Genomic DNA, 25,369 nt, shown 5'->3' on the forward strand with positions numbered 1-25,369 from the left:
TGCCAGAGAATCTAAATGCACATTACAATTTAAAATGCATTGAAAAACTTTAAGTATTTTTTAGAAACCTTACAACCACAGGTTCAATAAGTAATGGGTGAAGGCATTACTTTATTTATCTTTTATGTGAGCAATTGTGATTGCATAGAAAAAGAACAAGTCCCTAAGGCAGGAATTTGAGTGAAATTCTGTGGGTCCTCTATTATACAAGAACTTGTCAGTTATAATGGCCTTGTATTACTTCTAAGGGACATAGATTTAAGGAAACTGAAATAAATGAATAAATAATGCTTCTTTTGGAAAGTACCTAATGCAAAAAAGAAAACATTGTCCCAAAAGACACAAAAAAGCATTTTTCTCAAGCAGGAAAGAGCTGCTTGGCTCTTGCAGAACTGGAAAGGATTATCAGAAACTACTTAACTAGACATCAAGGGATGTCCTTCCTCCAGAGGAGCTAAGATTGGATATTAGGAAAAAATTTTTCACAGAGAAGATAACCACATATTGGAACTTGCTGCCCAGGGAGGTGGTGGAATCACCATCCATGGCAGTGTTCAAAAGGCATGTGGGTGTGGCACCTGGGGGCATGGCTTAGTGAGCTTGGCAGTGCTGGATTAATGGTTGGACTCAATGACTTTAGAGGTCTTGTCCAACCTAAATGATTCTATGATTCTATGATTCTTCAGGTGGTGTCTCCAGTGACTCAAAGGCACTGGCATAGCTCCTGCCATGCTCCTTTCCACAACACATTGGAGTTACTGTGGTTGGACAATACCCCCTGCCTCAGCTGGAGAAAAGCCTTTGGCCCCGGCACTATCTCTCACAATGTAATGTTATGGTGAGGATGGGTTTGATAATCAGGTAGGGGGGAAGAAAGAAGTTATATCCTAGCCATGTTTTAACTGCTAGTCACAGGGCACAGTATAACCTAACTTGTAGGTGCACAGCTGGCTAAATACAGCGGGCACTGGAACCACTTTGACATCAAATAGATTACTGTTAAATGTTTTAGGTATATTCCTATTGGGAATGGTGCCTGGTGGCTTGTTTTAGGACTCAGGCCACATTAGGCAAAGCATCACTCTAGATCCCAGAGAGATGAATCCCCTCTAACAAGCCCAGCAAGCACAGCCTCAGCAGAACTCTATGGGTGTGATCTGTCTCTGCTCCCCTCCTGGGCTTTGTTTTCAGCCAGTGGGTAGATTGACCCCTGCCCAGAAGAAGACAAACATCTCCAGTGGTGCTACTCCTAAATCTTAAGGGTCCCATGCTGTTAGCTGTCTGCCTGAGGAAGGTCACTGTGCCTCAGTAGTGGAAACATGGGCTCAGAATTAAAGGCAAGAGTAAAGCTGAGGCCCTCCTATAGGGCCACATAGCAACATCCATCCTATGGATCAGCACAAAGCAGGACAGGTAACCCTTGAGAGGGTTACCCTTCATGTCAGGCCCCTGACCTGGGCGTGTCTGTGCTCCTGAGATCCTCTTACAATCAAAGAGGCAGCAATCCTTTCCTCTGAGCTATCTGCTGGATGCTGTGCTGTTTCTGCACTGGCTGCCTAGGGAACCAGCATCTCCTGTCTGGAAACATAAAGGTCTTAAATGCCTTAAGTAGATCGTGTGAGAGACTCCCTCCTCTGCTCCACCTCATCAGAGGGTTGGCAACTGGTGGTAACACACACAGGTGAGAGGAGAACAAAGGAAATCTCCTCTATTTCTGGAAGAAGAAAAAGAATGTTCTATTTTTCTTTTAAAGTACGCAGGATTACAGATTCATTTATTCATAGCACTCGGGTTTTAATCTGTCAGGGAATAATGACCCATTATTTTATACTTATGGGAAATGACACTTTCTAGTACCTGGTATTTGCAGCTGTCAAATTATATATGTCAGCATCTGTCACTCTCCAGCTTTACTTAACGAATGAGTTTTGCATATCCCAATGAGCTTCTACTAGAATGGAGAAAAATATTAACACCTCTTCTGGCAACTGTACAGACTGACTGCTTTTTTGGCATATTCACTTCTGCTCTGTATAGTCTTACCATATACAGCCTAAACTGCATTTTTACAAAGGTTGTAACTGGCCTATCAAATACACTAACATACACATTTCTGCTTCAATGGACTATTTTCCTTTCCTAATTCAACTGACTTAATGAAAAATGAAAATGGCAGTTAAATCACAGAGAATCACAGACTCGTTAAGGTTGGAAGGGAACTCTGGAGATAATATAGTCAACCACCCCCAAGGCAGGGTCACCTAAACAGGTGACAGAGGAACATGTCCAGATGAGTTTTAAATATGTCCAAAGAGGGATATTCCACGACCTCCCTGGGCAGCCTGTTCAAGTGATTGGCCACCCTTAATGAAAAGTAGTTCTTCCTCATGTTGAGGTGTGTGGGCAGCAGTGCAGGGGCTTTGCATCACTTAATTAGTGGTTTGTTTATCAGTTTTGTCTGTCTTCTTCTTAGGGCTAGGATTAACAGAAACATGGTTGAAACAGTTTGGCGTTTTTTGTATTTGGGTTTGGATATTTATTATATTTTATCAGAAAGTACAGAAAGTATGACAGTACTTCCAGCTTCTTGCTAGAAGTAGGGAAAATGGATACAAAGGCAACTGCTACAAGGTCTACCAGAAACCACTATTTGAAATCTATGAAGAAGAAGGAAGAAGAAGAAAGATGAACAAAGTAAAAGACAAAGCCCAAAATCTCTGTTTTGTTCTATACCTATTACTATACTATAAAACCCTCAAATTTAAAATCCATTACCCTGTGAAATCACACACTTCTAATTCACTACACACTCGTGATTTTTACTTCATCACTCATATTTAAAAGCCTTCTCCGAGGCCTCAGGTCAAAAGCAGTGTTTTCCAGGGGGTAGGAGCATGAAAGCACAGAAGGCTCAAAAACTCCAGATTTCTGGGATCCAACAGAAGTGAAACTTCTAATGCTTTAGTTCATGGCCATTGCTCCTTGTCCTGTCTCTGGGCACCACTGCAAAGAGTCTGGTGCCATCCTCTTGGCACCCATCTTTGAGATATTTATATGGACTGCTGAGATCTCCTCTCAGTCTTCTCCAGACTAACCAGGCCAGCTCCCTTAGTCTGTCCTCAAGAGAGATGTTCCAGACCTCTAATCATCGTTGGGTCCCTCTGCTGGACCCTCTCCTGTAGCTCCTGGACCTTACCTGCAGTATCCAGTTTGTAGCTGATCCATACACAGAGGCAAGACCCTTCTTTTGTAGATATTCTTTACACAAGCAGAAAGAACCTTTTTCTTTTTTTTTGTCACAAATTCTTCATATTTTTCTACATTGCAAACTGATACAAACTTTAAAAAACAACTTATCTCCTGCAGCATAGAGCAGTTTACCTGGACACCACATACCAACACCAAGTGGGCAGGCACACTATTAGTACAAAGGAACAACTTGGCTTTTAAGGCTCCTTGCATCACTGTGATTCAAGTAAAGCAAAAAAGGACAGAAACCAGACAAGTCAAAGAGCAAGGAACAGGTGATGCTGCTCCAGGGAGGATGTATATTATTTTAATTCTAAAAGGCATATTAGTATTTTTTAAATTTATATATAAGAGTAGGACTCCAATGACAGCTCATATGAATTACTAATGAACTTTCCAGGCCTACTGGGGCTTTTGGGCTCTTCATGCAATCCATTGACAGGACCCTGGACCTGTCTTAGAGACATGAATCTACCCGTCAGGCCAGAAACTTTGAAAGTGGCAACATTTGGGTCTTTAGTCTAGGCTCTTTGCTACAGATGGACTAATACTGTCACCTTGATTTTAGGGAAGATGGCTGTGGTGTATTGAAGAAACTGTATTTTTTAGTATTGAGTTCTGTGCATTCTAACACTGTGTGTTAACTTTTCTCACTGGAATTTCTGTGATAGAGAAGTGTGATTTCCTCACGTGAGTCATGCAGAGGAAAAGTCCTGTTGAACTTTCACGTCTAGACACAGCTGCTCCTTGTATCAGATACAAAACCTAGGTATTTCAGAATCAGTCTCTGTATTTTAAAGAGGATTCTGTTTGCTGAGATTTCCTACTCTGATGCATAGCAGTTGCCAAATCTCAGTTGCACTACTGGCACTTAACAAGTCTGTGAGCCTACGTGTTTTCCATGGCTAAACACATGGAAGTGCTCAAGAGCAGGCTGGATGGAGCTCTGAGCAACCTGGTCCAGTGAAAGCTGTCCCTGCCCATTCCAGGGCCACTGGAACTAACTGATCTTTAAGGTCCCTTCCAATCCAAACCATTCTATGATTGAAACACAGTTAGCAACAAGTAGGACTGTTCTGCCAGATGCCTATTCCCACCTTGCTTCCTTCTTAGACCTACTTTTCTTCAGTTCAAATAGTTGAAAATTGATGCACCAAAAAGGGATGAAAGTCACCGAATCTTTTCTTACACCAAATTAAACTTCATATCGGCACAGATGAGTCCTGAAGATTTCATTGAGGCTTTGGCTGATGAAACTGGTGGATGCCACCCACAGGCAAGAAAAATCCCTACAGGCAGCTGAGAACTGAAGGACAAAGTAGTGAAACTCACCATCCTGCAGAAAGTCCTAGAAACTAAAGCTGGATCCTAGTTCCAGTTCACTCATACCCACAAACATCTGTGTCATTACACAATACATTTAATCACGGAAATCATTTAAGTTGTTCCCTTGGTCATACCATTTTAATAATTGAGCAGAAAATCAACTCTGATATGTTTCTTTCCCCATAGTATTACATATGAAACAATATATGTCTGTGAGCTAAAAGCCAAAATGGGAAGCCAAGATGAAGATAGAGCAATACTACAAAGTAAAATAAATCATTGATGTCATGAGTTCACCAAGTACTGCTACTAAAAAAGGAAAATTATTTTCTGAAATTCTTCTGTTGTTTCCCTGGCCAAAGTTGGTTATAAGATTCAAACTAGATATATGAAATTTCTTTATGTCCAGAAAGTAAAATTTTCAGCAAAATTGCTATTCTTAAATAGCACTTCTTGGACTACTTAAGGACTCATAGAATTGTCTGATATACTCTAATACGAGTGATTCCAGTTATTTGTTTTGGAGGTTGCTTTAAAATTTTTTTTTTCCCTAGACCTTAATTTATGCTTGTATTGACAAAAGAAAAAAAAAAAAAGAAAAGAAAAAAGAAGTACCAGTATTCATAGTGATTGGAACATATTTTAACAATATTTCAGATATTAGCCACGGGATTAATATGACTAAACAGATATCTGCACTGTAGATGTCTTCTATCTCTCAACTAATCAGCTTTGGCTTCCTCAATGTGGAAATGAATAGAGGTATTACAGCACAACCCTAAAGGCAGCATCTAAAACACAAACCCAGTGAATCTCACCACACATCCAATTCTCTCAGTTAATGAAGGAGGAAACATGGAGTAATGAGATGAGCTGTAAGCATATATGGGACAGAAATCTAAAGTAAACTCAGAGGAATTCTAAGACCAGAAAATACAAAGATTAATGTGTATCAGGTTACCCTCAGGTTTATAGGTGATCAGCTCTGTACTTATACAAAAACCTGAGCACTCAGTGTTCCTTTTTATTGAACACTATATGAAGTAGGGATTATGTGAGCAGCATGTTTAACAGGGAATAAGGAAGTTTGCTAGGTCAATAAAAATAAGTAACAAGAAACCTCAACAACAAAGATGAGCATAGTGGATAGTTGATCTCAGCTGGCAAAGGCTCAAATTAAAGCACTTCAGTGAAATCACCAATAGTAAACCATGAAATCAGAGCCACTGACCTGAAGCACAGGCTAGACCTAGCATCACAATATTTTTATTCTTCTAAAATGCTTGAGGACAGTCTTTCCTGTTTTAGCCATTTGGACATTAATTCACCACATTTTAGTGTGCCTACAAAACCTTTTCCAATTGGGCAAATGACCAAAGTAAAATATAAACCAGCAGTGAACTAATGTAGTTTGTGTGGCATTAAAGAACATGCATGATAAATTTTGGATTTTAAAAACAATAAATCAGTCATTTAAATTTAATATAAGCCACATAATTTAATTCTGCTTCATTAGCCTATATAAACACAATAAAATCTGTCAAATGCAAACAAAGGGCCTCCTAGAGGTGATATTTTAATTGTAATAAAACTGTCATCTAGATTAATAGGCCAGCCGAACAATTAATTTCTTCATAGAAGAGAACACTGGTCTAGAAAATGAGCTTTAGCTTTAATTTCTCCTGATACCTTTGTGCTCAGGAAACAAGAAATTTGCTTGCAGTAGAAAGCAGAAACAATCCGCTCCATAGCCCATCAGAAGAAAAAGGAGAGAAAGGGAAGGTCTGGGTTACAGCATGAAACTCTGCTTCTACTCCCTCCTTTAGACTATTGAATTTAACATAAATGGGCCTTTAGCTTAGAGATGGGATTTAGGGATAGACCTTTTAAGCTAGTCAAACATCATCCAGTTTACTTTAGCCAGGTAGGAAGAGAGGGCTTTCCCAGATTCCTCCTGCATGGACCAGGGCACCACAAATGCATGCCCAGAGTCCCCTGGAATATTATACTCCCACAGGAGTGAGTCCCTGTTCCCTCAGATGGGGGGGGAAAGTTACCACTCAGCAACACACACTCAGTAATAAAATTGTACCTGCATTTCCTTCTGGTTAGCAGTGGGAAAAATATATTGGTTTTTACACACTCAGTAATAAAATTGTACCTGCATTTCCTTCTGGTTAGCAGTGGGAAAAATATATTGGTTTTTGCATTTTTTTCCTCCTTAATACAGCTTGTGCCTTATATTTGTTGGCTGAGAAACAAAACATTCAGCTCTCCCACTGATTGGCTTTAATTGCTTCACTAGATGTCTTTCAGGTGGTGACTATGAAATATTCACAAGTGATAGAATCTAATTTCAGCTGGGACAGTTGACTATCAGAGTCTAATTTTGATCTAATTTTGTTGGATTTACCTTCCCCTCCCCTCTCCTGTCCATATACATTGGTGCTGCTTTTCCATATTTTAATGTTTCATCTGAGTAGCCCATACAGTGAAAAAAGCACCGAGGGCCTCTTTCATCAGCCTGTTGTGAAAGCACTAACCTGCACTGAAGGGAAAAATCATCTTTTGTGTTTAAGAATTATGTGAAATTGTTTACCTTATCCTTTGAATTTTAATCCCTAAAAGCATTCTTTTCCTAAAAATAGAGCTGCATACTTTCTAAGCCATTTAACAGCCAGACAGAAAAACCACCAATGTGCTTTTGACACTGTTTTATTAATATCACACTTAAAAAAGAAATATCTCTGTGCTCTTCTGAGAGACAGAAACAATATAAAGATTTAACAGGGGACAAGAAGCATCATAATTTCTTCACCAAAGAAAATAATCTGCCACAGATTTTATGGATGTATTTACAGTTCTTCAAAGCTACTTTTTAAACTGTCAGTCCCTTGGATTTCTTTATTCTGGGCTGGGTATCTCTGCTGTGTGCAGGGGCCAGCAGCTGCTCTTTTATTTGACTCACTGGGCACCTGCCCCTGCCAAAGCCATTAGCCAAAACATTCATAGCTGAGAAGGAACAGAGAGAGCTTAAATTTCCAAAGGTTGTGATTTGTAGCACTAAAACAGCCTCAACATTTCTGCAAGGCCATCCTGCATCTATCCCAGAGCCTGCACATTTTCCCAACTGCAGGGAAGGCTTGGGTCCTGGAGCCAGTGCTGCTCCCTGCCCTTGGGGAGCCCAGAGGGGTGTTTGCAAAGCTGCCCATGGAACAGGTTAGACACATCCTGACGATTGGTACAGTACTCTAGTGTTTTCCCTCCCTTCCTCAATGCACAGCCCTCCCTGCCAGGTATTGGGTCTTGGAACAGAGAGAACATCCATCTTCCAAAGACCCAGACACATTTTTAACAGAAGAAATGTTCTGGAAGATAATGTGCTGTATTTGCCTTACTGGAAAACTAGTTAAGAAGTTTGTCACATATGTTAGATGCTTAATGAATCAGAGAATGGTTTGGGTCAGAAGGGACCTTAAAGATTATCTAGTTCCAGCCCCTCTGCCATGGGCAGGGACATCTTTCATTAGACCAAAACCTGGCTTTGAACACTTTCAGAAATGGAACATCCACAGCTTCTCTGGCTAATCTGTTCCAGTGCCTCACGACCTGCACTGTAAACGATTTCCTCCTATTAATCTTAAAGGATTTCTTCCTTCTAATCTTAAACCGATCCTCTTTCAGTTTGAAGCCATTCCCCCTTGTCCTGTCACTACATTCCCTTGTAAAAAGTCCTCCTACAGCTTTCTTTCAGGCTCCCTTCAGGTACTGAAGGTACTACTGTAAGGTTTCCTTGAAGCCTTCTTTTCTCCATGATGAAAAACTCCAAATCTCTCAATCCATCCTCATGAGAGAGATGCTCCATCACTCTGATCACCTTCATGACCCTCCTCTGGACCCCCTCCAGCAGGTGCAGCTGAACCAAAACATTTCCATGTCCCCTTGATTTTCATTGTTGTGGTTTTCTTGGCCCCCAGAGGACTCTTGAAGATTCAGAATTGAAAGGTCAGTGTACTTAAATAAATATCTTACAGGGTTACCAGATCTCTAGATATCACTTTTATTTTATAGATGAAAGTAAACACTGTTTATAAACCCCTAAGAGACAATTTTAGCAAGTTCAGAATGATGGGTTTCCGTCCTTGAGAAGCACAACCAGCCAGCTGGTGGGCACGGTGGGAGTGGGAAGAGGAGAGCTCCCCACCACAGCCAGCTGTCATGCTGCCCCAAAACACCTCTCTGGGCTCACCTCCTGGGGTGTTGTCTGTGCTCATTTCTTCACTCAGCACTCGCTGGGCTGAGGGGATGGAACAGGGGCTCAGGTGTCCCTCCTGCTTGCATGGCTCTGCACCCCCGACAGGCACCAGAGCTTCTCCAGCATCCATCTGCCTTGGCCCCAACCATTCCCAAATGTTTCTGTGTTCACAGAATCCAGGCTAAATCTGTAAGCCATTACAGATAATTTCAGCCTCCAGGAAAAATGTAGAGGTTCTTTCTAAAGCAGTCACATCCCAGGTCGAGCTGGGAGTGCAGGAGTACACACTGGCTTGTGCCTCTTCCTCTGAGGTGCCTCCAAACATCTCTTCCCTGGGGCCTGTCTGCACAGAGAAGTGCAGCCAAGGCCAACACACCCCTTGAGGCAACTGAGTCCCTGAAACAGGTTGGGATACCAAAAGCCTATGAAGTACTTTGACAAAGTCTACCCAGCATCTTTTCAATTGACATGATTGTATAGCTTTAGGAAAGGAGTTTGTTTTTAGCTGGCCACTTCAGACAGGAACCTGTGCAAATATATATATAGGCTGTGCAAATATTAGGATACTATGCATGCAAACAACCATATCATTCACTTCTCCTCAAAGTCAAAGGTCCCTGGAGCAAACATTGATAATTGCCTTTGTGAGAGTGTGATGTCATTTTTTCAGTTGAATTTAAAGGTAATAATGAGCTGCAGTAAAAATTACCTTCCAAAGGTTTGGTTTCAAAATGTATCATCACAGAGACTGTCAGACTGTGGTCAGTTTATGTGGGACTGGAAACTGTTTAATACAATAGAATATAGAACAATACAATCAGCTAATATCTTTAGACTTTATGAGGGTACTATCAGCTGAAATCAGTTGATTTAAGTAATTAATATAAAACTATAATTGGAAAACATTTTCCCCTTTCTTTATGCTCTCCTTTGTTTTCCTGGAGTTTAAAATTACCCTGTTTGTATGAGACTTTCACTTAGCAGGAGAGTGATGGAATAATTCCTGCATCTTTTTATAGCAGGAGGTAGTACTGTAAATAAAAGCAGTTATAAATTGATCATAAGGGGTTTAAGTTTGTCACATCAAGCTCTTCCTAAAACAGCTGTGAGTCATTCATACTCCTGTTAGCATATTACAGTTTTTACCTGTTGGGAATCTTTAAATGCTCTCTCACATACTTTTTCATTTAATGCTAGAATGAAACCAAGCAGTAAGGCAGCAACCAGCCATTTTCAACTGGTTGAAATTCAACAAGTTTCTTTCTGATCACTTAACACAACTGCAAGTCACTTGAAGTGCCTGTACAATTATTAGTATGCTTGGCACTGTTAGGTGAAGTACCAACAATGATGCCTTTAAGCACTGACACTGGAATTTATATATTTTTTGGCTTTAGAAATGTATCAAGTTCTGCTAAATATAGAACAAAATTAATTCTGTTCATTCAAGCACATATAATTCTACTGTTTAGCAGAACAGGACATGGGGTTTGTTCTGCAGTTCAGGAGAAATGTCCCTGGCTGTAGCACTCTGGCTATTACATATCTAACAAAGAAGAGATTTTTCCTGTTGTAGGACTTCCAGATTGAAGTTAAAAGAGCGACATCTAGATGAATATTCATGAGTAGTCTCATCTCTTGGCAGTAGCAAATCACATGTTTGGATCCTCAGTGAATGTAAGATATGATGCAAGAGCAGCTCCCACTAAAATAAGGTGAAATTTTTTGTACAGATATCACTGGATCAAGATTTCATCAATATATAAAATGTAACTGCTAGCAACAGATTTGAAAAGGAAAGTATTTCCCTCTACTTTGATCATTTTTAGGTTATGGTTTGTTTTCCATCCAAAAAGGAATTGGAGAATCACATTTACTAAAATTTCCATTGTCCAGTAGCCTGAAGTATTTTTCTTTGGGTAGGGGAAAAGAAGTAAAAAGGAAGATTAATAACATGGAAATAGCAGATTTGGTTCTCTCTATAGACAAATTTTAACTTTGCATATGTTCATAGAGATATTTCAGTTTCACCTGACTTTTGTATGGCTCACTTGCTGCATGCAAAAACAAATTTAATGACAAAACTTTTGTTTATACAATGGGAAGGAAATGTAGGTCAAAACCAACAAAACCTAGCTGATATTTCTCCTGCTTTGTTTCACCCCCACCTTTTCATGGCATAGTGCACAGGAAAACTCCTGGACTCAAACCAAACCTCATCCATCATTTAGGAAATGCAGAAGCAAAAGTGCTGTGGGAAAATCCAAAGGTCTCTTTTTTACTTGTACGTGGATTTAACAGCTGGGATTTTCCTACCGGATAAGCCAGTGTAAAAAAAAAATATACAGGGGAAATTTGGGACAAAGTCACTGGAAAAAATAATTAAAGATCACAGATCTATCAAATATTGAGTATGCTTATATTAAAGGGCAATGCAGTTTTACAGCTTGAGACTTGGGGATTTCATTATTTCCTTAGAAGCCAATTATACCAGTGTAAATGACATTTTAATTAATTCATGTATTTTTCCATAGAATGGTTAGAAAATAAAACAAAAAAAAAGTTAAAGGATATATTTAGGGATTTTCAGTTGTTCCAAAAATTTTCTTCTTAATCCAGAACTGGACACACTGTACTTTATAAAATAAATGAATTGAGGGCAGCTTGTGTTTGTTATGTACTCTGCAGTAGTCAAGTGACTGTCAAAAAGAAAAAAAAAATGTATTTGAAGAGAAAATACCTTTCTACTAAAGAAAATTAAGGTTCATGTGCCATTGAAGTTTATTAAAGCTGGGCTCAATGCCATGTTTTGTCTTGATCCTTCAGATTTCAGTAAAAGATTAATTTTTTTCCCCAACAATTAAACTCCTCTGCTATTCTTAAAATTGTGTGGAATTATACCAGTTAGATTAGTAATAAATTGCTTAAATTTTCTTCTGAGCATGATGTCTGTTGATTTTGTAACTAAGAATTTTCTTTCCTTTGTCTGTCATGTATTTTTGGCTGTTTAAGCCATACAGAGGCATGTCAAGTATTTGTTGTATGACAAATTTGCTATTCTTAAGGAAAACCACACTGTCTGTGTTGGAGGTAGAATATGTGGATACAGGCCACTATTCTGTGGCTTTAGCTTCAACTTTTTCTGGTCACTGCATACAAAGACAAAAAAAGTTGCAGACAAAGCTATTTCTATGAAAAACTGAGATGTTTCTCTTTGCATGGAGAATAGAATAAAGCCTCCAGCAGAAAACTCAGCAGTGCTGCATAGGAAGAAGTTGTATGTGATTAATGAATGAATGCACTGTTTATTTTTTCTCCTTGTGAAGAACTACCTGCAATAACCCTTTTACCTCTAGCTTTATGCCCACTCTTCTTGTCTTGCTCTTCCATGTGTTTTTTATTATTTTCTTTGAGTGTTTCATTGGAGGCCTTGGAGGAGATAATTCTGGGCTGGGTCCCTGGGAGTTGCAAGAGGGACAGGGGGACAGAGAGCTACAGCTCAAGAGGACAGATCCAGCCCCTCCATGTTCACCAATAAACCCTGACCACAAGTGCCACATCCACATGCTTTCTTGAACACTTCCAGGGATGGTGATTCCACCACCACCACCACCTGGGCAGCCTGTTCCAATACATGATCAATCTTTCACTGAAGAAATTTTTCCTAATATCCAATCTAAACCTTCTGTGGCACAGCTTGAGGTTGTTTAGTTTTGACCTGTCACTTGTCACTTGGGATAAGAAACCAATCCCCACAACCTTCTTTCAGGAGTTGTTGAGAGAGAGAGCATCCCACTGAGCCTCCTCTTCTCCAGACCAAACAACCACAGCTCCCACAGCCACTCCTCATAAATCTCACTCTCTAGACCCTTCATCAGCTCTGCTGCCCTTCTCCATACTCGCTCCTGCACATCAGTGTCCTTCCTGAATTGAGGGACCCAGAACTGGGCACAAGGTGTGGCCTCTCCAGTGCTGACTACAGGGGGACAAGCACTGGCCTGGTCCTGCTGATCACACTGCTTCTGGTACAGAACATTGGCTTTTTTGGGTACCTGGGCACACACTGGCTCATGTACAGCAGCTGATCAGCACCCCCACGTCATTTTCTGCTGGACCTCTTTCCAGCCACTCTTCTCCCAGTCTGTGGTGCTGCATGGGGTTATTGTGACCCAAATGCAGGACATTGCACTTCACCTTATTGAAACTCATACAACTGGCCTCAGCCCACTGATCCAGCCTGTCCAGATCCTTCTGCAGATCCTTCTACTTTCCAGAAGATTAACACTTCCTCCCAATCTGGTGTTGTGTGGAAGCTGACTGTCTTCAATACCCTCATCCAATTCATTAATAAAGATATTAAACGGGACTTTTCCCAAAACTGAGCCCTGGGGAGCACTGACTGGTCTGTGGTGAGAGTAAGAGACTAAGTGTACGGAGAATTCACTGTTTTTCAATACGTGCTGTCAAGCCTTAATGACGTCCAACATTTTTGGCCTCTGTCCTGCTGATGGGCAGGTAAGAAATTCCATGCCTTCCTGGTATCAGTAGTTGCTGAAGTGGCTGCTGCCCTCTCCTGCCCTTCTCTGCAGCACCTTACATGTGTTGAGAATTGTGGCTGCACACACGGAGAGCATTGCTGTTCACACAGCTTGGTCTCTTGGTGCTTCATTATCTATATATGCATATAGAAACCACAGTAAAGAAATTCCTTCACAGACCAAGTACCAAGAGGCCAGGGGTGAAGGAATAAGCTGCTTTGTCTCACGTTTCTTCAGAGCTGGGGGTACCTGAGCTGTGAGAGTTTGAGCTGGAGAAAGGTTCCTGGAGATAAACTTCTGATCTTGCAAGGGTTGGGATTGCTGGCTAAGAGATAGCAAATGCCTCTGTCTGAAAAGTGCTCTCCTAAAGACTATTTCAGAATCTTAGGTTGTTGCAAACCTTCCACTTACAATCCCTGCCTACAAAGTCTTCTATATGAAAAGTCTAAGCCTTGCATTAGTAAAACAGACCTGTGTATAGACTGGGTGTTGAAATTTTCATCCAGAATTTGCTTCGTCTTGTGTATTATTAATAGCTCATTTACAAAATAAAAGTGGGGATATCAGCTAAATTCCTTGGGTTTTTAAAATTTTTTTTGTTTGTTTTTGTTTTTTGTTTTTGTTTTGGTGTTGTTTATTTAAAAATTTTTATTCTACAATTCAGATGGCTCCAAGACAATTAAAAGAAGATAGAAAACTCACAAAATTAATACTGCTGCAAATGGCAATACAGTCTTCAGTGAGCTGAACTGTGAGGCTCTTCTAGGCTCATGCATATTCTCTTCTAAAATGTATATGTGAAAATGTGTACATATTTCTTCCCTCCTTATCCAAGATATTCACAGAATTGCTGCTTGTATTAAAAATTATCTTTCTCTTCTTTTGACCATTTTTTGACATAGTTCTCTTGAAAAAAAAAGAAATCGGAAAAAATATAAAAAAGAGAAAGAATATTGGTAAGGGCTCCTGTTCTGTCATCTGGGGATTATTAGTTTACAAACCCTCAACCTTTGACCTGGCATTTTTGCTGAAGTCTGAGTGAAGAACAAGCTCCCTTTGAAGCTCTCCACATCATGTCCTGAGGAATGCAGGATCACCAGGGCTCTGACTGCTGAAAGCCTGGATGAGTTATTGCAGCAGGTTTCACTGCTCAGGGTGGGGGCAGGGCTCTTTCCCCCATGAACAATTAAGAGGGATCCATCTCATCCATTTTTTTCATTTGTAAAAGCTGCCTATCTATTCTCAGTGTTCATCAAGGAACCCTCCACGGAGACATGCAGGCACCCAGAGAGAGCATTTCAGCTGACACAATAGGATGTGCCTGGAGGTGATTATTTCTCTCTCTGCTGAATGCAGAGGGAGACCATACAGATGATGTCTGATCAGACAAAATCAGCCAAGAAAAGATTCCAGTTTATAGATAAACTTGAAAGAAGGCCAAACCCTTATTTCTTCAGTGTTTGCAATGCCTCTGTTACCCAGCACTGCCACACTCAGCAGTCCAGACAAAGGACTTGGGATTATTCCTCCAAAAGAAATATGTTTGTCTATGTATTCTTAGCCAAGCTTGGTATAAACCATTAAAAATATAATCTTGGGGTTTTTTCCTCCTTGTTCCAAATAAACAAAGAAGGCTGAGGGAATCTCATTTCTTACCATTTGCAAAACATGGTGAAATTTTGGTACTCTAAACAGCCTTGCCAAGTTTCACAATTTCTGACACATTCCACAAGAATTCACACTACTTACAATTGTCTTGAAATCATCCAGTATTCAAGACTCTTCTTTTTTTAAGAAGAAAAAAGAGTGTTTTAGCCATTATGATTACAGAGAAAAGGTGAAACATGCATAAGATTGAAGCACACTTGAAAATGTAATAAATGTTAGAATAACCTATGTTAATTACATTAATACGTTCATTCTGTTCTAATTCATTTTGTTCTGTTCAGCTTTACTCTATTCTATATATTTAAATTACGACTCAGCCAGGAGGTAATGTGCACATGTTTTCAGAGCAAGGAATAAATTCATTAAAATAAGATCAAGATCACAAGCAGGGCATAGAAAAAAATCATGCATGAAGAAATGAATGTATTCCACAGGAAATATGCAAGAGAAACAGCAGTTTCTCAGTTGCTTCAATGTGTATCCTATATGCTACTTCAATGACCTAAATTTTCCCAAAAATACATGTGTCAACAAGCATACTTTTCAGAGATATGAGCTTCATTCCTATGAGCTATTGCAGAGGGAAAAAAAAGTTATTGGATAAAAACAATGAGACATATTGTTTGGAATAGCATTATCTTTTATAGTCACTTTATTACTGAAAAATTTAAAAATCATACTTGTTTTATTCTTTCCTAGTTTGCAAAAGGACTAAGAGGTTGCCCTCTAAAAAGGACATAGCAAGTGTATCATACTCCTAAAAATCTGAAACTTACTGAGTGTGAAAGGAGAGTCCCTTTTTTGGAAAGAAAACAGAGTACTTTGGCAAGAAAATGGATACTTCCCATTTGTCCCTGCTTTATTCTAGAGGGAATCCTATTTTAAGGCACTACAATATATGAAGTTAAAAGACACAGGGGCAGTGGGCACAGGAGCCCTGTGTGGTGGGACCAGCACACCCCTGGGTGAGGCTGGAGCGAGGTGTGGCCAGGTGTGCACACACAGCTCCAGTGGCTCCCCTGAGCCTGGGACACCACACGGAGGATATATTCAATAATATATCATCCTCCATCCCCACAGCTGCCCTCCTAGCAGCTGTCAGGTGTAATAAGGCTTCCAGTTTGCAGCACACTCTGAATGACCAATCATCATACGTTTTACCCAGGAGACATCCCCAAAGCAGACAGAAATTCCCTGTGCTGCACAAGACAACTTCACTAATGCACTGAGGCTGAAATGGAGACTGCAGACAAATGTGGTAAAAGAGGGAAAAAACTTTAAAAAGCAGCACATTTGGGAGTACTAGCAAATTATGCAAACATGACAATGAGTGCAGCTGAACACTTTTTAACCAATGGAGAAACTGGGAATAGTAGCCATATCCCAGAAGGCAAAAAACCTCCTTATCTACTAGGATTATTTTGTATTAATATAACTCTAATATAAAATCCAAACAAATACTGAACAAAATGGTGACCTATTATGCTTGTGCTTTTTGGGCAAATGTGCAATTCTTGTCAGAAAGGGGAAAAACAAAGGCAGTAGCTTCAAAGACAGAGCATTTCCTGATAGATAGCTATAATGTATTGATTTTTTTCTTGACCTTGGCCCTGTGACACAGTAGGTAGGAAGATGCATGAGAGAGTGAAATTTCTTGGCTGGGTTATGGTCTCTGCCATTACCACTATTGCTTTTGAAAGATAAAAGACATGAAAGACTCCTGTCTTTGTTTTACCATCGAATGAAGACTGATGATGGCTCTAAGGTATGATATGGGTAATGTGGATGTGTTGTCTGGAAGTGATTCTGGAATTAGAATTCATCCTACCTGACTTGAAATGTCTGCCATAAGAACATTGGCAGTACCTAGGTTGCTCACATATTCCTCTTTTCACAGTCAGAGAAAAGAAAGAGGCCCTTATGGTATTTAGCTCTAGGACCATGTATAGAAACACACCTTTTGAAAGGAATTACTTATTTCCAAATGCATTTCACCTGTTTAGTCATTCCTAGTAAGACAGCAAGATGACCAACTCAGATGCAAACATCTGCATCTGGTCAGATAAATCTGAGCATTAACTGAATTTCTACTGTAATGGGGAAAAAAATGTATTGATGTGTGCAAATAGATGGAAGGGTTTAGTAGGTAACAGGAATTTTCAAATATGCCTACCTCGTTTAAGAGTACACAAACTAATTTACTGGAAAAAAGCCTTCCTTCAAATTTTTTTCAAATGTCTTATTTTATCATGAATACAGGTCATGTCAAGAAGAAATGAGTCCGTGGCTGTTGTGGTCCTGAATAATTTATACAATTTTTCTTTTAAAAAGTCTACCTATTCTTCTACAGTTTGGCTTTTGTTTTGTTCCTGACATGTTGCTTAATAACCTTAATTTGTGATTACTATCTCAATTTAAAACTTGGAATCCCAATGGAGCAGACAAATGATTGGTGTAACTCATAGATCAGTGTTGCATACATTGGATATGGTCTCTGAGTGTGGAATTTTTATTGTGACATAGAGAATGCAATTCTGCTGCTATGCCTGCCCTGAACTATTGGATGCATATCCCAGTTCTTTCTTGTCTTATCACACTTGTCACCAAACCATTCCCTACACTGAGACTTTTTGCAAGAGCAATGCACTTCTTTAAAATGTAACATTCATCATAAAAAAGGGCATGTACTTTACACAGTTCTATAGCAAGTCTCAAGATATTTAGGCTACTTTTTCTTCTCATCTCAAAGCAGTTTTGTTCATATCTTCCCAATAAACTTTTTTGTATTATTCTTTGCTTGATATGACTATATTAAGAAACAGATAAAAATCAATATGGACTGGTTAGAGCATAACAATAATGTTAAAGAGTTAAAAGCAATGTAAGAAAGAATTTAAATGGAAGAGGCCAGGTGAAAAAGAAATACAGTGCATCATGCACAGAGAATGTGTTTATTGGAGTAGTCCCAGGTCCAGATCAAAGATATGGCAATAGTGGCTGGAAACCATAAAGTGTTTTCAGTGCTGTAAATGTTTCACAAATCCATGTGGGGATATTTAGGACATTCGTGTTCAGTATCACATTAAAAGAGGAAAAAAAACCCAAAAAACCAAAAAACCTCAACACAGACTAGAAATGGTTAAACCTCTGATCAAGATTTCCTATGTCCTATTAAGTGCTAGAAGACAGTTGTTTCAAGTACAAATTCTGATATGAAGAAAAAAAAAGAAAAAGCTTGGAATAAATGCTGTCTGCTGAACAGCAGCCAAAAACTGCATCAGGAGATTCAGTATCAGAACCTTGAGCAATCTCATGGGTGCACAACAGATCAAAGGAACAACTTTGAAGCAAGACCTAGTGTCTGTTCACTGTGACCTGGAGTTGCCATTGGCAGAGGGGGGAAAGAAGTCCAAAGCAAGAACTCGGGCATGCTGAAAAGTTTTCTAGAGCGTGGATTAAGCCTTACCAGCTGTGTTGACTTTGGCTGTGTGTATATATGATAACTAGAAATTAATTAACCTGTCAAAAGAAAGAATGTGGAAGACAAACTGAAAAAGTCTGGTGTTGAGATTTATACTAAGTTGCCAAGGTCACTTTGGGCTACTGAAATAAAATGTTAGGGAAAGGGGACTTATTTCTGAAATATTTCTGCTCTAGCAATAGGCAAAAACATGGATGAGCAACTCAGATGAAGGAAAATTACATTCTCTACCAAAGCATGAGAACCTGCACACATAGAAGATCGTCTCTCTTCAGCTATAACCCATCCTGCTCCTTGCATGGCCACAGCTTGGACCAGGGCTGTAGGAACTCATTTTTGCAGCTTTCTTGTAAATCACCATGTTAAATATCACTGTCTCCAGATGAACGGACACAACCTGAAGGAATGTAAGCCTAGCTACAATGTTTTTATTATATTTTTGCAAAGTAGATTTCCCATTTCCCATCCTGTCCTGTCTTTTATCACTTGCTCCTGTTCTTGATATCAAAATATAAATAGTTTTGCTTGGGGATTTTATCAGTTTATGTACCAAAATTTCTTCTTGGCCAAAACATCTCTTTTGCACTTGGTGTCTACTGAGAGACAGAGTAATGTGACTGAAACAAACAGAGTCAAGGCTAGATAAATTATTGCTAGACTTAATTAGATTAAAGGTACTATTCTGAGTTTGAAAACTATTACTTCATGGTATTTCAGATTTTAAGTCACCTCATCTAACATGAGAGAGACTTTCAGGGGCAGTTTGTCACTTCAAAAAATAAGAATTTAGTACAGGTAGAGCAGCTGTGGGAGAGGAAGACAGACTTGGATAGTGCCTCATTGGAATATAGATTGAACATAATTAACAAGGTCAAACACTGATTTTTTTCTTCAACTGAATAGAGTGAAATGTATTATCCTTAAAAGCCCAGCTACACCCCTTGTGGAAATTTTTCAACAGTTTCCTTCAGCTGCTTTCTGGAGCTGAGAAAAAATCTGTATGCTGAACTATTTGGAAACATTCCCTTGAAAAATCCCATTTGGAAATCCAGTAAATTAAAGTCAGCATCTTCTACCTGAAAGTCTTCATATCTGATGAGTATTTGAAAACTCAAAACTGATACAAGATATGGTTTCTCAGTAGTTCTGAGTGGAGTTTTATCTGGTCTGCAACAAAAATTTGCATTGTTCAGACCAGGCACCCTCTTTGCACATTCAGTATTGCTATAACTAAATAGGCTGGGATTATTTATTTTGCAGGAAGTTTAGAAAAAACCAAAATTTTCCCTAAAAGGACTCTTCAGTTTCTGGCCAGCACTAGCAGTATGAGCTCTATCACCAGTTATCATAAAACTCCTTTGCCCAGTTGTCTCCTGGCTCATTTTGAGATTTGACCTCATCTCCATTTTCTGCAAACACAGGCCAGCAGTCAGATGTCTGGTACCACTCTGGTTTTGTATCTCTCTGCTTACAGCTTTATTTCAGTTATAAGGAGTGTGTGTACATCTAAAGCATTTTGAGTTGCCAATAATCACCTTTGCATTTGCCTTCACAACTGTGTGGAGATAAATAAATACACACATAACGCTAGCTGCACCAGCCTGAGCAAGTGGGGACCAAGCACAGTCACTATGCAAACATCTCAGAAGAGACTACAGAGGTTTGGAAACCTATCCAGCCACTGGAAGAGGCCAAGCCCCTGTTCGAGGAATGAAATCCTCACATTCGGCCTTAAAATGTCATTTTTTAAACCTCAAAATTATCTTGCTCAGCTCTGTTAATTTCAGCAGTTAGGGGTGGACTGAGTTCAGAGGTAGCTATACCAAAACTCCTCAGGAAAAAAAAACCACTCACATGAAATTCAGAGACAACTAATGTCAGGAAATCTTACAGTAATGTTTGTTCCATGAAGATGTATAAGAAGACTCTCAAGTCAAAGAAGACAAAATTAGTGGAATGAAAAACATCCAAGCAATGTCGTATTTGTGCACTTTGGAAGTCCATCTATCACCTCTGCATCTCCTAACCTTTAAAAAAATAAAAAGGAAGTTATACATAGTTTACTTTTATACTGGTTTTGTGATTCTGCTAGTAATTAACAGTATCTCCTTCAGAGAAAATATTATTTGGATTTTGATGTATTAATTACCAGGTAGAACAGCTTGCTAAGATTCAGTCTGATGACTCAGCACTCTGAAAAAGAGCTGTTTGGGGAGTAATGTCTATGAAAGGTATATTTACCCTCTATATTTTGCATTCCTTCTTTGCTTTCTAGCAGGCAAACCTGTTGGCCAAAAGAAACCTTGCAGGCTTGTCAATGAAAGTCTCTCCAGATTCAACAAGCTCTTTTTAATGGAGCGTGTGCAAAAATTTGGTGTTCAGAAGTACAGTTTTTTCCCTAACTACTTGGTCTATTTCCAAGAGGTCTGTGGCAGCGGAACAACATTAGGACCTATTACTACATGTTTCCTCATGCAGTGTTTATGCAGACCATCAATCTTGGCTAGAAATTAATGTCTTTAGTATAAGAACACATTCCTTGAGTCTGTGCCTTTCCATTAATAAAACCAGAGCATCTTCACAAGTACTGTGCCTTTGAGTGAGATTCCTCTCTCCTGACTCTGGATAGTGACTGAAGAGATTTGTGCTGGAGAATACTGAATTGGCTTAAGCTTCATTTACAGTCAACAGAGAAATCATCTAGGGTGTGATTCATCTGGCTTATTTGAGATTTCACAAAATGATGAATTGCACTTAGATGAACATCCTTCTTTCTGTTGACTGCAAAGTGAGCCTGGAATGTTTACCTGAGGTGTTATTACCCTGTGCTATGCTTGTATCTTAAAGAGAGGGAGAATGAAGTCTTGTTAGAATAATGCCTTATAATACAAAGATCTATACTGGTACTTCAGGTCTCATAACTAATATTTCTGACTATGATTTTTACATAGAGAGCTTGATATTTCTGCTGCCTCCTTTTAACTTGTTTATTGGGTCACTTGTAAGAGCTTATTAGTTCCAGTCCCTCTTCTTCTGGCTACTGTTGGCCCAATTGCACAAAACTGTAGTATCTGATTCATGACCTTTCTTGACCTCTCATTAGGATTAGAGCTGGGCTCCAGTTTATCAGCAACAGCCTGAAACAATTTTAATCAGTGTTGACCCCCCAGCCAAGCAAGTAACCCTATTAAAATTAATGAGATGGCAATTCTGTGAGAACAGGCAAGACAGACTGATGGGGAAGCTACCTGATGGCAGCAGAGTCTCTTGGCAAATCATACACACTCAGGTGTCTTGTCAACTTTGCACTCACTTTATTTTCCCACATGAGCCACCAGAAATAGACAGTTCTGCTTCATTCCACCTAGCACTCACTTCCTCAGGGTGAACAACTGCCCAAAGCAATCCAGTCCTATTACTCTCAAAGGACCATATAGGAATTATGCAGCTATGCCACAGCCATGTAATTCTGACAATCTGAAAGAACAATTTGTAGCACAGTGAAACACAGAGAAAATGCTACAGTAGGAGGTGGAATTTTCCTTAATCAACAAGAAAAAAAAATCAACAACATTTTAAAGCTGTGTGTTTTTAAAAGCAGAATGTTGATTGTTTATATCTGGTACTGAAGAATGTTTGCAAAAATCCTGAGGTAGCAATGGTGTCTCTGGAGAATTGCATTTGAACACTCCATGTTCTTCTACTTCTCATTTGGTCAAGGTTGTTTTTCTTCAAAGCACATAACAGCGAGGGATTTATTTTCTCTTGAGACATAAGAAAATGAAAACTTGTAGAAATTAAATTGGATAGAGAAGGAAAATTAGAGTGAAAATTGTTCAGATTCCCATAGATGCTGCTCTGACCATTTCTTTAAAAAATAATTTGGAAGGATTTATTTCTGCATGAAAAGGGAAGCCCTGTCATCACATAGCTGTGTTTTGTAACCACTTGGAAATGTTAGGGAATGGCCTACAGACCCCATGCACATACAGCCCAGCTTTACTTGCTCTGTCATGTCTTCCATGGCTCAATATTCCATCTCATGGGGTATCCCACCAGACAAAAGAGGTAATTTTCAAAGTATCTGAAAGATTCAAGTTCATTAACTGTTGGAGTGAGGTGGGTTAACTCCACTGAAATTAGTAGAAAATGCCTCACATGTTACTCCTGTCTAATTCTGAGCCTTTATTATGTAAAACACCAGCACATACTGGATGTTGGAAGTTCATGTTTCTTGGATGATAAGTGCCAGTGATTGGAGAATTCCTCTGGTTAGCATCAGGGACAAAACTGGTGATCTCTGGATTTCTTCAGCTCCAATCCTTTAGCTGGTCAGGAAAACTGTTTGAGAGCGTTAGGGAAGAACACACTGAAGGGGGATAGAGGCTTCTGTGCCATGCAGCTCTCACATCCTGAGGGAACAATCAGGTAGGCTGCAGGGGACCTTAGAAAAGGTGACATTCATAGCATAATTTTCAGAGCTTCCATGCAGAGGACTGATTTCATGGCAAACTAGTGGAGAGCTGGAGAAGTAGCTCAGAGCAAAAGCATTTTATGTTCCTTATCAAACAATTCAAGGTTATCAGAAAGTCTCACACATTTGTGCTGCGGAGGTCCATTAAGTGAGATTCCTTCTCCAAAATCCACACTGCCTACACGTTTCTCTCAACAGCTCTTTGTCTGACATTCTAGGTAATTGCACATGACCTACAACTGGAGAGTGGTGGTTGTTTGCTTTTTTTCCTTTTTTTCCCCCCTGATTTTAATTCAAAACAACAAAACAAAAGGTTTTGCCTTAAGTTTTTGAGATTCAGAATCTTACCTGCAGGGGCTGACATTAATATTTAAATACTCTGTGGTTTGGGTTACCTTTATATTTTGTGCACAGGCAGCCTAAAAAGTGTGAGGGTGGAGGCAAAAATGCAGCTATGGGTTTGTGTTCAATTTTTAAATAAGCTGGAGCATATTTAGACACCAGTACATTCTGCAATTGTCTTAAAAAAAAAAAACTTTCTTAAATATTGTAGCAGGTTTTATATTATTTTTACAAACTATAAAGAAAAATACCCAAGAACTCTGATGGATGCCATGACCCTGCAAACTTCCTTACAGCCATTACACAGGCAGTTCCACCATCAGAGAAAAAGTATTCTTCAGTATTCCAGACTGAATACTTAGGAAAGTTCCATAGAGTATCACATTAAAAATACTGCAGCTCCATTTGTTAATGATCCATGGAGTGAGCTGGAGCAATGAAACTCAGCCTTGATGACAAAAAGACCAGGATGGTAGCAGTCACTTCTGAATAGCCTGAGAAGTTCCTTAGGAGCAGGCAATAAACAAGGAGAGTCGTGTTTTTGCAATCAGGAAAGATAACAGGACAGCTATAGATAAACGTGGAGGACCAGGCAGTACTGCACAGCATCTAATAATAATTTGTTTCCTGTTCCCGAAGACAACAGAAGTGTGTTCTGGAGGGATAAAGCATGGAAGGGATGGTAGGCAAAGGGTCACTAAAGGCAGTTTGCTCTATATTTTATATAATCTCCTTCTTCCTTATTTCTTCCAAATCTGGGGTATTGAATTTGCTTCCTTCAGACAATGTAATACAATCTCCCTATCACCTTTCACCCTATCTCCCTTTCAAAATTAAGAAAACTAAAAGAAAGGAACTAATACCCTGATCACCAGGGATGAGAAAGAGGAGGTCCCTGCTGTATAATTGATCTTGACTTTTTATCAGACCGTTTGTCTAGCCATCACAAGACTCAGGTATTGACATGTCTTGGAATCATGAATTCTCTGCTGTTGGAGACTAAGCAAAGTTGTTTTGTGAAGGAAAGTCTGCAAACAGCACTGGTGACTGCTGTCATTAAGTTGAGAATGGATGTGGAGAGCTTGTTGCACTGTGAGTGGGACAAGGGACTATGAGTGGCTGCCAAGTCACATGGCAGCAGCAGATTCTTCCTATGTCCCTTTTTCAACATTCAGTAAAGCCATTACTCAGGTGTAAATAAGAAACACTGCTGTGGAGAGTCAAAAGAGAAAGCAGGATGCTAAGAGCAAAGAGAATACCAAATGTACTTGTCTATTTGAAGCTAGACCTGAGCCAGAAAAGTCAGTGAGATATTTCATGCCTGGTTATGTTTCTTCAGAAAAACCTTGCAACATGTCTTTTAACCTACAGGACTCATGGCACAGCTGACATTGGGAAAAGGTATATGTATTTTTGACAAGGCAGGCTCAAAGAGCTGTGAGAGCTGTGGGGTGCTTGTGACAAGCTCCTTTCTGACAGCACCAAGACTTTTAGCACTGCAGCTCCTAGATACTTGCTTTGACAGAGAGAAGCAGAGTCCCATGGTCACCCCATTAGTGCCTTTCTTGCCAGGGCAAGACAGCTGAGATTCTGTCAGCATCTGTTGCACTGCCACTACAGGAGATTGCAGTGGTAATAAGAATCTAAGTTGGACACCTTAGAATACAGGAAAAGAAAACACAGAATGGTTTAAAATCTTAACATCAATTTGGCTGCTTGCTGAACCATTATGTAAATGGATGCAGGCACAAGGGAAGGAGAGCATCCTAATCAACACTCTGCTACTAGTAAATGTTAATAAAGGAAAACCAGAATATTGGTGCTGATTTTTGTGATTACCTCTTACTCTCTTCTTGAAATCACTAATGTCCTGGAGATTTACTGTTCCTGAAACCTGGGATAATTCACTCTGATCTTCAAGAGTAAAATTAGGAATGGAGGGAATGCATAAAAATTGTCTGTGTTGATCTGTAATATCATGTATTACTGCCTTTCAGTGTATTAAGAAAAAAAATCAGCATAAAATATTAAAAGTA

At 39.5% G+C, this 25,369-nt stretch overlaps 1 long non-coding RNA gene across 1 annotated transcript; it reads left to right on the forward strand.

The window, feature by feature from the left end:
• The first annotated feature begins 537 nt into the window (after nucleotides 1-537).
• On the forward strand, nucleotides 538-25,369 carry LOC148224923 (uncharacterized). The gene is made up of 2 exons (XR_015801758.1): nucleotides 538-8,529; nucleotides 8,679-25,369. It is a non-coding gene; the product is annotated as an uncharacterized LOC148224923 (long non-coding RNA).

This window comes from Sturnus vulgaris, chromosome 2 (assembly GCF_052056855.1).
Source record: "Sturnus vulgaris isolate bStuVul1 chromosome 2, bStuVul1.hap1, whole genome shotgun sequence".
Taxonomy (NCBI): Eukaryota; Metazoa; Chordata; class Aves; order Passeriformes; family Sturnidae; genus Sturnus; species Sturnus vulgaris.